At 31.4% G+C, this 14264-nt stretch overlaps 1 protein-coding gene and 1 long non-coding RNA gene across 2 annotated transcripts in view; both read left to right on the top strand.

Moving 5' to 3' along the window:
- Positions 1-14264, top strand: part of LOC114329278 (uncharacterized) — a 93730-nt gene that overhangs the window by 12032 nt on the left and 67434 nt on the right. The window lies entirely within an intron of this gene.
- On the top strand, positions 2844-3309 carry LOC126892216 (uncharacterized). Its single transcript, XR_007700727.1, has 2 exons — positions 2844-2992; positions 3058-3309. It is a non-coding gene; the product is annotated as an uncharacterized LOC126892216 (long non-coding RNA).

The following is a 14264-nucleotide window of genomic DNA, read 5'->3' on the forward strand; positions in this document are numbered from 1 at the left end:
GTACTAGCTAGTGCATATTTAAGCTTCTGCAAACCAGAAGAAGTAATAGACCGTTGAAGTGATTGATTAGTGTCAACAACTTTAAGATCAGAATCAATAGATATAAATTGTGCTCGATGGTCAGAGAAACAAGGTTCAAATACGCCCACCCTGTAGATATTTTCAGAAAAGTTAGTCATAATGTTATCGATGCAACTACTGGATTGAGATGTGATTCTAGTATAATCGTTTATCGTTATTTCTAGACCAAAAGACATTAACAGATTTTGAATATCATAATAAGAGTCAGATTTAATTTTAAAATTTATATTAAAATCCCCAAGTATAATCAGTTTGTCTGCTTTGTTAAGTAAGAATGCTATAACATTCTCAAAATTCACCAAGAACAAGTCACAGTCACCATTACCTGATCTGTATACAGTTAAAACATTGGTTCTCATTGAAGGTATATAAATTGCACAAAACTCTGAAGTTTGCTCTACGTTATATTCATTTAGATTAAGAGAAGAATACATAAGATTTTCTTTTACATAAATTGCAACGCCACCTTGCTTCTTTTCAACCCTACAGAAAAAGTTAGCTAGTGAAAAGCCGGAGATGTTAATTAATTTTAGATTTTCTTCAGTTTGCCAGTGCTCTGAAAAACATATGACGTCATAGAACTTTTTATCCGCAAGAAAAGCATTGATCATATCGACTTTATTTGATATACACTGTAAATTGACATGAAACATGCTTACCGTGCCTTGTTGAATTAGGTTATTTTGAAAATTTGATGGAGGGTTAACGGTCGTTTCTTCATCCTTCATTTTATTTGAGTATGTGTTGGACGCTTCATAAAAAACCTGCTTACATAAGAGCCTACGGGCCATAGTTTTGGGGAGAGATTAAATGTCCAGCAAACGACGGCACTGTTGCCAGATTTACCTTTTTCCTTTTAGCGGGAATTTTAAAATTAGTCTAATGCCACTTTGATTTTAAAAGAGAGTTCTGTATTCTTAAATTTTAATATAACCTTACTTTTACAAGTAATTAGGATTATTTTATTTACATGTAAATATTGAAACAAGTATTGTACTGTGTCATAATTTAAAACTCATATTGCAGTGTTTTGAAAAAAAAAAATGAAGCTCAAAAGAAATATACTCATACAGTACAAATTATTTTTTAATGGGAATGGAAATTTACATTTCAAAGGTGAAAATGTGTTGGGATAGTATAGATGGACACTTTTTTATTTTAGTATTAAGTGGTTACATAATTATTCAGAATATTAATAAAATTACTAGTAATTTGAATTAGTTTTAATATGTATTATAATAGTATTAATTCTCATCATGTATCTGGCTAAATAGCTAAGCGCTAAAGCCGCAAAATAAAAAAAATTGAAAAAAACATTCTTAGTGGCCTAGCACCTTTACTTTGCCTGGGGGCGAGGCGAGTTAATCAATTCTATTTTCTTATTGCAGTCATTTTGTGACGGCTTAAGAAGTTACATAAATGATGTCTTTAGGCTGTGAAATTTTAACCGTAGAAAGACATCTTTATGACTTGTATTTACATGATATAGGGCTTTTCACTCAGTCATTTGTTTCGAGCTTCTGTCATGTGTTGTCTAATATTAATATATCTATGTCATATGTTATTGATATTGCCAATGATACAAACCAAAGACGTATGATGTAGATATATTAATATTATGTGACACTTGACTGAAGCTCGAAACAAATGACAATCGATGAAAAGCCCTATTCAATAGGGCATTTCATTCAGTCATTTGTTTCGAGCTCCTGTCATGTGTCACATAATATTAATATATCTATGTCGTACGTTATTGGTATATACCAATGATACAAACCAAAGACGTATGACGTAGATACATTAATATTATGTGACTCATGACAGAAGCTCGAAACAAATGACAATCGATGAAAAGCCCTATTGGCGTCTGCATATCAGGATCCGGTAATACTATATTATTTATCTATGATCAGGATATTGCTAGGTGTACACAAGTAAACAACACTTTTTTGATTAAAAGGTTTATTTCATTAAATCAAAACTTACATGGATACAATTTAAATAAGATATTTTTTCTATTGAAGGCAATATAATATAAGATATATTTTTTGGTATAACTCTCCTACATTAACAAGCTTTACCACATTCAGTGGCCATGACGTATGGGTAGCATCACGAAGGTTTTACGGAAGGTACTGATGACACATAAGTTATGTGAGTAGTACTGTGTAACTAAATAAATGATTTAAGTATGTGGTACCAGCCAAGTGGAGCTTGTTCGAGATGGGCACCAAACATGTTAATCTGGTCATGCACAGAGACTTATACTATAATATGTTATATCTCATATTGCTCACTATTGTAATGAGTGAGCCTGCATACACGAACTATAATATATTATTATGGTTCTGTGTATGCAGGCTCACTCATTACTACTGTAGTGAACAATATGAGATGTAATATTATGAGATATACCTATTATATATTATGGTATAGCTCTCCATGAGTGCCAAGTTTTAAACTTAACTGATAACAACTAATGGATACCCTTTTATCCAAAATTTTATGAAAATTTTGAATGGTCATATTGGTATTAATTCCACAACCCCTTCCTATAACAATAGGCCCATTGTTGGATGTTATTGCAGTAGTTCTATGGGAAATACTTACTAAAATTGTATGTATCTGCATCACTTAGAAGTCTACCCAAAAAGCTATTAATACTCTCTAAACCATCATTAATACATCTTGTATACATAATAGGATTTTTTTCAGAATCAGATATTTTATTAAGATTTACTTACCATGCCCTATTTATGTGCCAGGCACTTAACAGTCTATTAGGAGCAATACCCATTACATTTGACGAGGCATTGTAAAAGGTGTCGCTTATGCCTGATATGAAAACATTTGACTATACATATAATACCAACACAGACATGTATTTAAAAAAAATGGTAAATTAAAGTAGGTATCTTTTCTTACATATAATACCACCACAGACATGTATTTAAAAAAATTGGTAAATTAAAGTAGGTATCTTTTCTATTTGAAAATAAGAAAGCAGTACAAAATCCATTCCCAAATTCATCTCTTACTAATACTGTCATAAGTTCAAAGTCATAGGAATTGAGCCCATGAGTTCCATCGATTGCGATAAAGGATTTACCAAACTTTTGGCACAGTATTAAGGAACATAAGACAAAAATCATAAATGTTAAATTCATAATGAATATCCATTAGTATGCCCTGTTGTTTGTAAAATAATATTGGACATGAGTCTGTAAGCATTCAACCCAAAAATAAACACTGGTTGCATCATCATTGTACATATACCCATCTTTCAAATCAATGCCATAAGAGAGTTTAATGTTTGTGATATCTTTTCTTGTAAGTAAATCAATTCTTTTTAATTCGCCTCCTATGCTATTATGCTATCCTGTACAGTCTGAAGTTTACTAAAAAAGTAAAATATAGGTATAGGATAATCAAACACACTAGTTTGAAATTGTAAACTCTAGTAAATATTCATGAGTAATATTTAAAAAGTGGTTTAGTGGTAACATTCTTGTTATGCAAATATTTTACTTACATTTTTGAAGAAAGTCTCAAAATAAACTTTGAAGAGATATTTATCTGATTTTGGTATTTATGTAAGTGCTCTATATCATCCTCATGCCCATAAAATAGTTTCAATATTTTTAGATACTATTATTCGACTAGTACACCAAATAAACATTTTGCAGGATCCGTGGGATTTTAAAGCTCTTTCTCTATCTTGTTTTGTAAAATAATTTTTTTAAGATCACATACATATACATTTATAATAGGATGTTTCATGTTCTTGTACTCTTGTTTCTCTTCCTGTGCCATCCATACAGTGCAAATCTAAAAAAACAACATAACAGGTGATTACATGGGCAGTTATACTACTTACAGCTTACTTTGTATCTAATCTATTATCTAGTATTACTCTATTAGTATCTACCTACATAAAACTTTTGAAATCTAAATTTTGGATATCAACATCAACCTTAATACTTAATAAATAATAATGTGGAAGTTACAGGTACCTACCTAAAAGTTTTTGAATTGCAATTTTATCAACTGGAAAAGACTGCAACATAATGAGTTTGAAATTATGACACAGCCACAATATTTATTGTTTCAATTTACATGTAAATAAAATAATAATAATAATCCTAATCACTTGTAAAAGTAAGGTTAAGATTTTTGACTTAAGAAAACAGAACTGTCAAATTTAAAACCAAACTCTTATAAAATTTTAAAATTCCCGCTAAAAGGAATCTGGCAACATTGCCGTCGTTTGCTGGACATTTAATCTCTCCCATAGTTTTGGGTCCATCGCTAAACCAAAATGTTGTTCAAAAATTGAGACTTTAAAGGATGAATATATGTTGGGATGCTTAGCCGTTAAGGACGTACATATCACTTCTGGAAAGTGTTTTTCTAACATCTTCTTAAGATTATCTGCCGTTGTATGCTGGTTTACCCTAGTAACATGAAGATGACTAAATTTTGGGACACCACTGATTTCAGAGTTTTCATTATTGCCAATAACAATAGGTCCATTCCTTCTTTTATACCTAACAGTTTTCCATTCTTGCCCATTATTATTTGGAACTGGAACCGAATTTTTACTCTCAGTATTTATCAAATTCTCATCGTTTGTTAAATTAATGATATCTGAACATTTTGCCTCCATTTGTATTCTTAAAATATCAGCTGATAATTGTTTATTATTTTCGATTAAGGAAACAACTTGTTTATTTTTATTGGTACTATTTTTAAATAGAGTTTTTGTTGGGGAACTCCTTTCTTTATCAACAACTAGACTTTCATTTACAGCAACATTTTTTGCGGGTGTAGTGTTTTCGTTTTTTGGATATATTTTACTGCTAGACTGTTTCGGTCGTTCAAAATTTTGGTTTTTGTTTGAATGGTTGATTGAATTCGTATTTTGTTTTGTAGATGGCGACTGATCAGCTATTTGCATATATTTAAATAAATCTAGTTGTTCCTTCAATAAATTTATCGTAATTTGTTGATTTGATATTATTGTTTCATTCTGATTAATAATTTTCTTTAAGTACCTTATTTCAGTTTGTCTCGGATCCTCATCGTCAGCCTCACTATCCAAGGTTTTGTTTGGTGGATCACTTAACCTCACACTCTCCTCACAGCATATAACTGTCTCATCATCGATATATTTGATCGATTTTAGTTGCTTCAGGCAGCCACTATGGGATAACGTTCCACAATTCGCACATAATAGACCACTTTGTGCAACTTTATAACACTTTTTACAACACTTAACTTCCGAGTCGTAAACACGACCGTTCTTCTGAGGCGCCATGTTTCTTTTTTAAAACCACTACAACTACAACTACATAAACCATTTCGGGAATAATCTTTAATTGGATTATACTTTTTTAGTTTAATAACTTCTAAACGGCTTAACCGATTTTGATCACTAAACATGAGTATTAAACATATTGACAGATAGTATCTGATACATCTAAGGTCAAGTATGATTGATAACTGAAGCTATTACAGGAATTATTCAGCTTGAAAAACCGTTTTTCCCCCAGGAAATAGATTTGATCATACTTATGAAACCTATGACTTAAAAATTCGAATGTTCAAGGATATGAGGTATACACCGTTAGATTCGTCTAGAGTCCTTCTACAAACGCTTAGTTATTGGCGCAATTCGTAGGTTGAAATTTTGAGTAATAATTGTCGAAAAACCAAAATTATCAAAGTCTAGTTTTTCAGTTTTTCGGCTATACTGAGCCGTGTGTATGTATGATCCTGATAGCTTGGACACCATTTGAAAACTTAACTCAACACTATTGATTTGGTGTATTTACGGTTTTCCTGTCTCTTCTTTAACCGAAGATATATAGCCCCAAACATTAGCCGATTTATACCTACTAAGTCCTATAGCTGGCTTATGGGTGGTCAAAAGTCACAAACTACACCGTAGTGGAGTCACTGAAGGTGGATATGAGCTATTACCTCCGATTTCGTTGAACCTCCATCGATTTTCATGAAAATTGGTGAGTAGTTAGAGAATACCTCAAGGAACAAAGGTGACATGATGCCAACTTGCGCTTTTATCCTGGGGGTGGATGCCACCCCTTCTCGAGGGTGAAAATGATTTTTATTAAAATAATACCATAAATCGATAGAGGGACAAATTCTAAGCAAAATTTGTTATATAAAGTTATTAAAATAAATCAAAACTTATTGAGTTATTAAACATCAAAGATTTTAATTTTTCGTGAGAAAAATCCATGTTTTTAACCGATTTGTCATAAATAACTCAAAAACTATAAGTTTTTAGAAAAAAGTTATATTTACCAAAATTGAAGCTAATTAAAAATTAAATAAACGAGTTACTAAAAAACAATTTAGTTTTAATTTAAAGTGAGTTATAGGTAATTGAATGTATATTTTTTTCGGCGAATCCCCAAATCCAAATATTCAATCTGAAATAACGGGAAAATTATGCATTTTATAACATAAAGTATTAAACATTTGTCAAAGTACTTAAAAATATCTATCAAATGAGTTCCCGAACAAGTTGATAGCGTTAAAATTTTATGCACCAAAAGTTTTTCAAAATTTATCTTTTAAAAGTTTTTCCAAAAAATGGTGTTGTTTTTTTTTAATACCTCCGTCAGTTTTTACGATATCAGGTTCGCCTAAAAACCATTTGAAAGCTAATTTCAAGGGATAATAAAAAAAGTCAAATATATCCTTTTAACCCTCTTACTTTTTTAAAAATAAAAGGTTAAATAGTCCCGATTACAAGGTTGTCGCAGCAATATTTAAGATTTAAACGTTTCTATCTCGGTTATTTTTTACCCTAAGGAAATAGTAAAAACGGTAGAGTATTTGGTACAGAGAAACCAAAATTTGGTTAAATATCATTTTTTACGTATATTTAGTATTTTTGGAGTTATTATCAAGAGAAAATGAAAATTACAATAATTTTAAAAATTCTGATTTTCTTAAATTATATCTTTTTTTCAAAAATATGCATTCGAAACCGGTCAAAATTATTGAAATCATTAGTTATGCTAATATAAAGAAATTTTACTAAGGATTACTATAAATTTTAATTTTTGTGGAAATGGCGTATGTTTTATTTTTCACTTTTTCCTAAAAAATTCGAAAGGGCTCTCTTATTTTCATCATAACTTGCTTAATTTTGATGCTATTAACTTCTCCTGGAGCTCATTTGATAGGTATTCCAAAGTACTTTGATAAGTGTATTACACGTACATTTTATAAAATGGATCGTTTTCCCGTTATCTAAGCTTGCATACTTAGATTTGACTACTCGTCTAAAAAAATATACATTCAATTACCCCTAACTCACTTTCAATTAACATTAGTTTAGTATTTTAAGCTAGGTGTTTATTTCGTTTTTCATTAGCTTCAATTTTGGTAATTAGAACTTTTTTGTAAAAACTTACAGTTTTTGAGTTATTTATGAAAAATCGGTTAAAAACATGGATTTTTCTCACGGCAAAAAATTTTTTTGATGTTTAATAACTCAAAAAGTTTTTATTTATTTTAAAAGTTTATATAACAAATTTTGCTTAGAATTTGACCCTCTATAGATTTATGATATTATTTTTAATAATATAATTTTTACCCCCGAGAAGGGGTGGAATCGACCCCCAGGATAAAAGCGCAAGTTTACGTTATGTCACCTTTGTTCCTTGAGGTATTATCTAACTACTTACCAATTTTCATGAAAATCAATGGAGGTTCTACGAAATCGGAGGCGAAAACCTTCAGTGACTGCACTACCGGTTCTGAATCGGGCCTGACCCCGTCTTCATACACAGAAAAAAATTCAGATTGGTTTAACTTTTCTATACACATACATATTATGTACATGCATACATGCATATTCACAAACATTTTCCTCTTTTTAAATAAAAATTGAGTCATAGTTCTGAGCTCGGTAACTTTTCAATTCAGATTTAGAACTTCTACAAATAGTATGCTGTTTATTCTACATTCTACTATCGCACCTCCGCTCATATAGTGTCACAACTCAAAAAAAATAAAAACGGTTTTATTGCACCAACAGTTTAATAAAACTACAAAATCGTATCTCAAAAAGTATTACGTTTATAGCTCACGTATTTGTTGTTACATAACACTAGTGTCATTATTAGCCAAAATCAACGGTGCACCGAACATAAACAGTGTCACATATCGACTTGTGCAAGGCATTTGTCCATCTAAGATGTGTATAAAGCGTCGTTTGTCGAGTTAAGGCAGTATATGTGATTACATTATTCAAAACAATATGCGTATGTGCTCAAGAAAAGTGACACATTTATCAGTTATTTATCTTTCTTTTTGCAGTATTTTTTTTAATGCTCTTACTCGTATTTAAAGTTACATCGTTAAAAATTATAAGCCTGCTAACTAGACAATAATAACGATATTATATTCTGTACTGCAAGAGCCACTTTTCATAAATAATATTCCGTAAATTTTTCGGTATATTATCTGTATAGTGTCACAACTCAAAAAAAAATTTAAATAGTTTTAGCAGAATTAATACACCATGTTGTAGAGCTTTAAAAACCTTTGTAACGGACTAAAATAGTTATTATACTAATTTTAATAGTTTTTGAATTAAGAGGAACGGAGCAAAATGCAAAATTTTGACGCATGTCAAAATTTTCAATGTGTTTTAAATGTATTCATTTTTTTTCGAATCCTGAGAAAACTAATAAATATTTTTGAAAAATTTAAACGCAGAATGAACGATTACATTATTACCGAGGCCGAAAGTCCCTGAAAACTTCTATAATATTTATTTTATAGATTTATATTTAATAGTTACAGGGGTGAAAATAAAAGAGAAAATTTAGTGTAATTTTTAACTGCAAATATTTCTTTAAAAGAAACTTTTTATTTATTCTAAGGGACTTTCGGCCCTCAGTAATAAAGTAATCTTTCATTCTGCGTTTAAATTTTTCAAAAATACTTATTATTTTTCGCACGATTCGAAAAAAATGAGTGCATTTAGAACACATTGAAAATTTTGACATGTGTCAAAATTTTGCATTTTGCTCAGTTTCCCTTAAACCCGGAAATTTTTATCTTTTTTCGGATTTTACTATCATCAGTCATTTAACAAATTTCTGCCACATTTCCCTTTGACCAGTAATTTCTACCATGGACTCCTTAGGGCTCTGTCCCACATAACAATTTCATGTTCTTAGTATATTCATAGAACATACTTTTCAAAAAAAGTATATGCTGAGAATATGCGTAATTACCATTGGGAATGTGCAGAGCAGATGCTGAGTATATACTACATTACAGTACTTAGACGTTCTATGTATATACTTAGAATGTACTACCGCACTTCTTTTCAGTATATACCAAGAATATCCGTTTTAGAACATTCTAAGGAGGTGCTGTAAACCTTCTATTTATATACTTAGAATGTACTACGGCACATCTTTTTAGTATATAGGAAGAATGTACTTTTTAGTATATGGGAAGAATATTCCAAGGAAGTGCTATATATTGCTCAGAAGTATGTTTTCAGCATCACCGAATCTCCATCCTAGGTTCTACTTTCTACTAAATTTACATATTACATATGGGAATGCAGTTTGTACATTCTACAATATTACTTAAAAAGTAAATATGAAATATATAAATTTTAGTTAGTTATATAAATATTATATAGGTAAGTAGGTATATATATATTTAGTTTATTTGCATATAAAAATAAAAATGCTGAATATATAAATACCTATAATACCCAAATATATATTATGTAAAATATGTATGTAAATAACTAAAATTTATATTTTGTTTATATGTACCTATATACATACTTACTATTTAAGTAATATTGAAGTACCAAAATGAATTTTTTATTTGTAAGTTGACCGCAAACAAAATAAAAAGGTTAATTATGCATGTTCCTATTCCTTGTAGAAATACTCGGTCTTCCTCATAACACAGCACAGACCAAAATACACATCCCACAGTCCCGAGTCCCGCATAGACAGTGATAGTGACTGTAGATACAAATGCAAATGCCAAATGCCTAACTGTTTTTCATATTTTGTATTTTGCCTTTGTTCCCAACCCCTTACCCCTTATGCAGGTATGCAGCGGTCGTTTCCTCATTGTTTGTGGGTTTTGGCTCAGCTTTGTCAATTCCATGTAAAAATAAAATTCTAAGAATACTCATGATAAACTTATTAAATCAAAATAGTAAATGCATTTCAATGATGAAAGCGAAACGAGAATTTCTCCTTTTTCGTTAATACAATTAATTTTTAAACATTTTTACCATACAATTAAAAACAATTTTAAATAATGAATTCGGTAGTTCAATAGTACTGCCTACATAAATTTTTAAATTTTATTAATTATTCATAACGAAGTTTATAATCTATAGGCTAACATTATTCTTCTTCTCCATACACATATTCCTTTTAAGATATTTTAAAAGTACTTATAAGTATGTGTCAAGTATATACTTTCATGGAATATTCGATAAAGGTATATTCTAAGAATAAACTTTTTTGAATATTCCGAGATACTACTTACACGAATGTACTCAGTATATTCGGTACGAGAATATTCCTTAAAGTATATGCAAAGAATATGAAATTTAGAATGTTTTTTATGGTACATGCTACGCTTGTACTACGCATATACTAAAAAGAATATACTCCGACGAATGTTGGTAGTATATGCTTTGAACATGATGCGAACATCATTGTTATGTGGGTATAGTTATTCTCTAGTCACTCTATGTGTCCCTATTTGACGTATGCAACCTTTAGCTAAAAATCTGGTACAAATTCATATCTCGTGGGTATACTGCAAAAACTGACCAAGTCAATTTTTATCGATTTTTAGTTTATGTGACCAAGTCACTCGAAAGAAGTAACCGAATACCTGAAAAAATGCCCAAGGCAAAATTATAAGGTTTGATCCCGCAACACACATTACATACAAATGTCTATGTCTGGGTATGCATATCAATACACTGGAAGAAATGAACATGTTGACTTGGTCACTTTTGCATGAAATATGATTGATATTTATTCATGTCAACATTGAACTGCGAGAATTGGATATTATGACTTGGTCACTTTTTGATATTTTAGTTTTACGTATACTTTGTATGTTTATTTGTTGAACGATCACGTGTTGGAAAAATAGATATTAAGTTTATCTTTCATTTTATCGTAAAAAACAGCAATTTAAATATTGTGCAGTATTATTTTTTTGAATCTGAGCATTCTTACATGGAAGTAGATTACATGCACAGTGCCATAAAAATGCTAAATATAATGTTCCAGTACCTACTATGCATGATTGGTTACACAATTTTAGACTGGCCGAAACAAAAAAAGTGATTCATATAATGTACAGGAATTAAGGTATAATGATTTTCTTGATATATGTAAATAGCCTAGCTGCTAATATTCTTAAAAATAGAACCATTGACGAAAACTGAACTCGTGTTAATTGGTTAAAAATTAAATGTATGTGATATGAAGCAGATAAACCGCAATATATATTATTTAAGTACAACTATAGTGATCCAGAGTTTCTTATATTCAATGTAGTTGGACGTACTAAACGAATTATAAATCCTATAAAAGATTCAACTACTATTATACTCCAAAGAAATTCCTATTTCTAAATTTAAAAAGCAGAATCTTCTAAAATTGTGTAAGACAGGAACAACCCCCTTTGAATTCCATCCTTGGGTACCAGTCAATACCATCAGAGAGTGGAAATATGTTGCTCCAGAGCCATCAGTATTGTCCGATTCGGATTCAGATTAGTTCAACTTCTCCTATTCGGATTCAGTTTAATTCTAGTAGAGAAACTTTTACATTTTTGTTATTATTTTCCAATTTAAAAAATAAAGTAAATGTTTTTATTTGAAACTTCAGCCTTACACTGCAAATAAATAAAATTAGAAATATTTTCTTTGCGTTTTATTATTGATAAATAACCATCTTTTTGTGACCATGATTTAAATTTGAGCAAATTTCTGCATCAAAAAGTGACCAAGTCAATTTTTTTTCGAAAAATAAAAAGGTTATTGCGATTTTTAGAGCTATTTAGAATCACTAACTTCAACCATTTCATTTAATACCTGGAAAGAAAAAATACATATCCTTTTAAAATAATTTAAAAAAAACTCATAAAAAATTACAGAATATTCAACATCGATTATCTCGAAACCATGATATTTGACTTGGTCAGTGTTTGTACAATTTTCGCGTAAGTTAAAACCGGGGAAAATCACATCTCTCCGTTGCGTTTGTAATTTGACTGAAATTCGAACGCCACGTATAATCTAAAAATCTAAAGTGTACATAATGTAAATTCTATCAAGGATTAGAGGATATAACCCGTTTCATGTTATCGGAAAAGGCTTATACCTACCAACTCCAATTTTAACAGGTAAATTAAATAACATGTTTCGCGCGGTACGCTATTAGTATTACGCGCGCTTCACGAATACTGATGTAAGTTAAACAATGGATTCGGTAGATTTTTTGTAAATATTGTTACAAAAATCAAATTATCCTAATCTAACGAGAAAATGAAAAAAATAATGCGAAAATAAAATTTGGATACCATAGATTATTTTTGTCTGTCCGTTCTCCCGTCTGTCTAGGATTAAGGTCGTAGCACACATCCGTGACGTGACCGTGACGGGACAGTGCGGTATCAGTGCTTCGCCGGACCGTGATTTCGACTGTTTCACTTTGTGTTCACACGGCACAGTACCGTGACGTGAAGGTTACCAGAGTAGCAGTACTTTTCGACTGCGAACTGTAGACGATTGCTATGATCTTAGATGATGAAGAACAATATGAAAAGGAAACAGACACAACAAATAAACGCATGTATGTCCATCAAGCTTGGAAGAAGAGAGCAACGAATGAGAAATGCTTTACTCTATATAAAGAGTTGATGGACGGTAGAAACAAGTATTTGGATATTTCAGAATGTCTCAAAATTTGTTCATGTTTTTGCTAAGTAAAGTATATCTAACTAAAAATACCATAATAAAAAAACAGTTATATTTTCCTATATTGACCACCATATACAAATTTTCAGCTTTTATTAATTTGTTTCATCATAAAGAAAAACGTAACAAAATGATATTACGACTTTGTCACGAATGACTTATCCATCCTCAGCTAATACCTTAAGAAATGGAGACTACAGCCAAGTACTACAAAAACTGAAGTATCAGCTTTTCATCTAAACAACAAGTTGGCAAACAGAGAATTGCGAGTGTATTTTAATAACAAGCTGTTAAAACACAATAAATACCCGAAATACCTTGGGGTTACTCTAGACAGAACGCTCACATTCAGAGAACACCTGACGAAAACAGCAGCAAAATTGAAAACACGCAACAATATAATACAGAAACTCTGCGGCACTACATGGGGGTCCACAGCATCAACATTAAGATCCTCTGCTCTTGGCCTGATATATCCGGTGGCAGAATACTGTGCTCCAGTGTGGCTAAATAGCAGGCATACCCACCTGGTCGACACCCAACTAAACCGTACTATGCGTATGATAACAGGCACAATTAAGCCCACCCCTACAATGTGGCTACCTACCCTTAGTAATATAGCACCACCCAACCTACGCCGCGAACATACATTGGTTAAAGAATATAACAAAATAATGGACAGTCGCCAGCTTCTAGTCCACACCGACATCCCCGATATTCTTGGAAACCGTCTCCGATCCAGGTTACCCCCTCTACAATCTGCTCAAGCGCTGCAGCAATCCAACTTTGACTTAAATACCCGATGGAGAGAAGATTGGGAAAGTAGGACAGATCCGCATTACCATAGTCTACCGGACATCATAGGGAAACCTGGCGAATTTGAACGTCCCCGTAAGATTTGGGCAGCCCTTAATTGAATTCGAACAAACTGTGGAAGATGCGCCGACTCCCTCCACAGATGGGGTAAACTCCCCTCGCCTTCTTGTGACTGCGGCGCTGCAAGACAGACGATCAGTCACATTGTTCAGGACTGCCCACGCAGAGCATACACAGGCGACCCTATAGACTTTGTAATGGCAACCGAAGGGTCAATCGAATATATAAAAAAATTTGACATCTGTTTGTGATGCATTGTATAATGCATAAATCTAAA

This window comes from Diabrotica virgifera, chromosome 9, assembly GCF_917563875.1.
Source record: "Diabrotica virgifera virgifera chromosome 9, PGI_DIABVI_V3a".
NCBI classification, from domain to species: Eukaryota; Metazoa; Arthropoda; class Insecta; order Coleoptera; family Chrysomelidae; genus Diabrotica; species Diabrotica virgifera.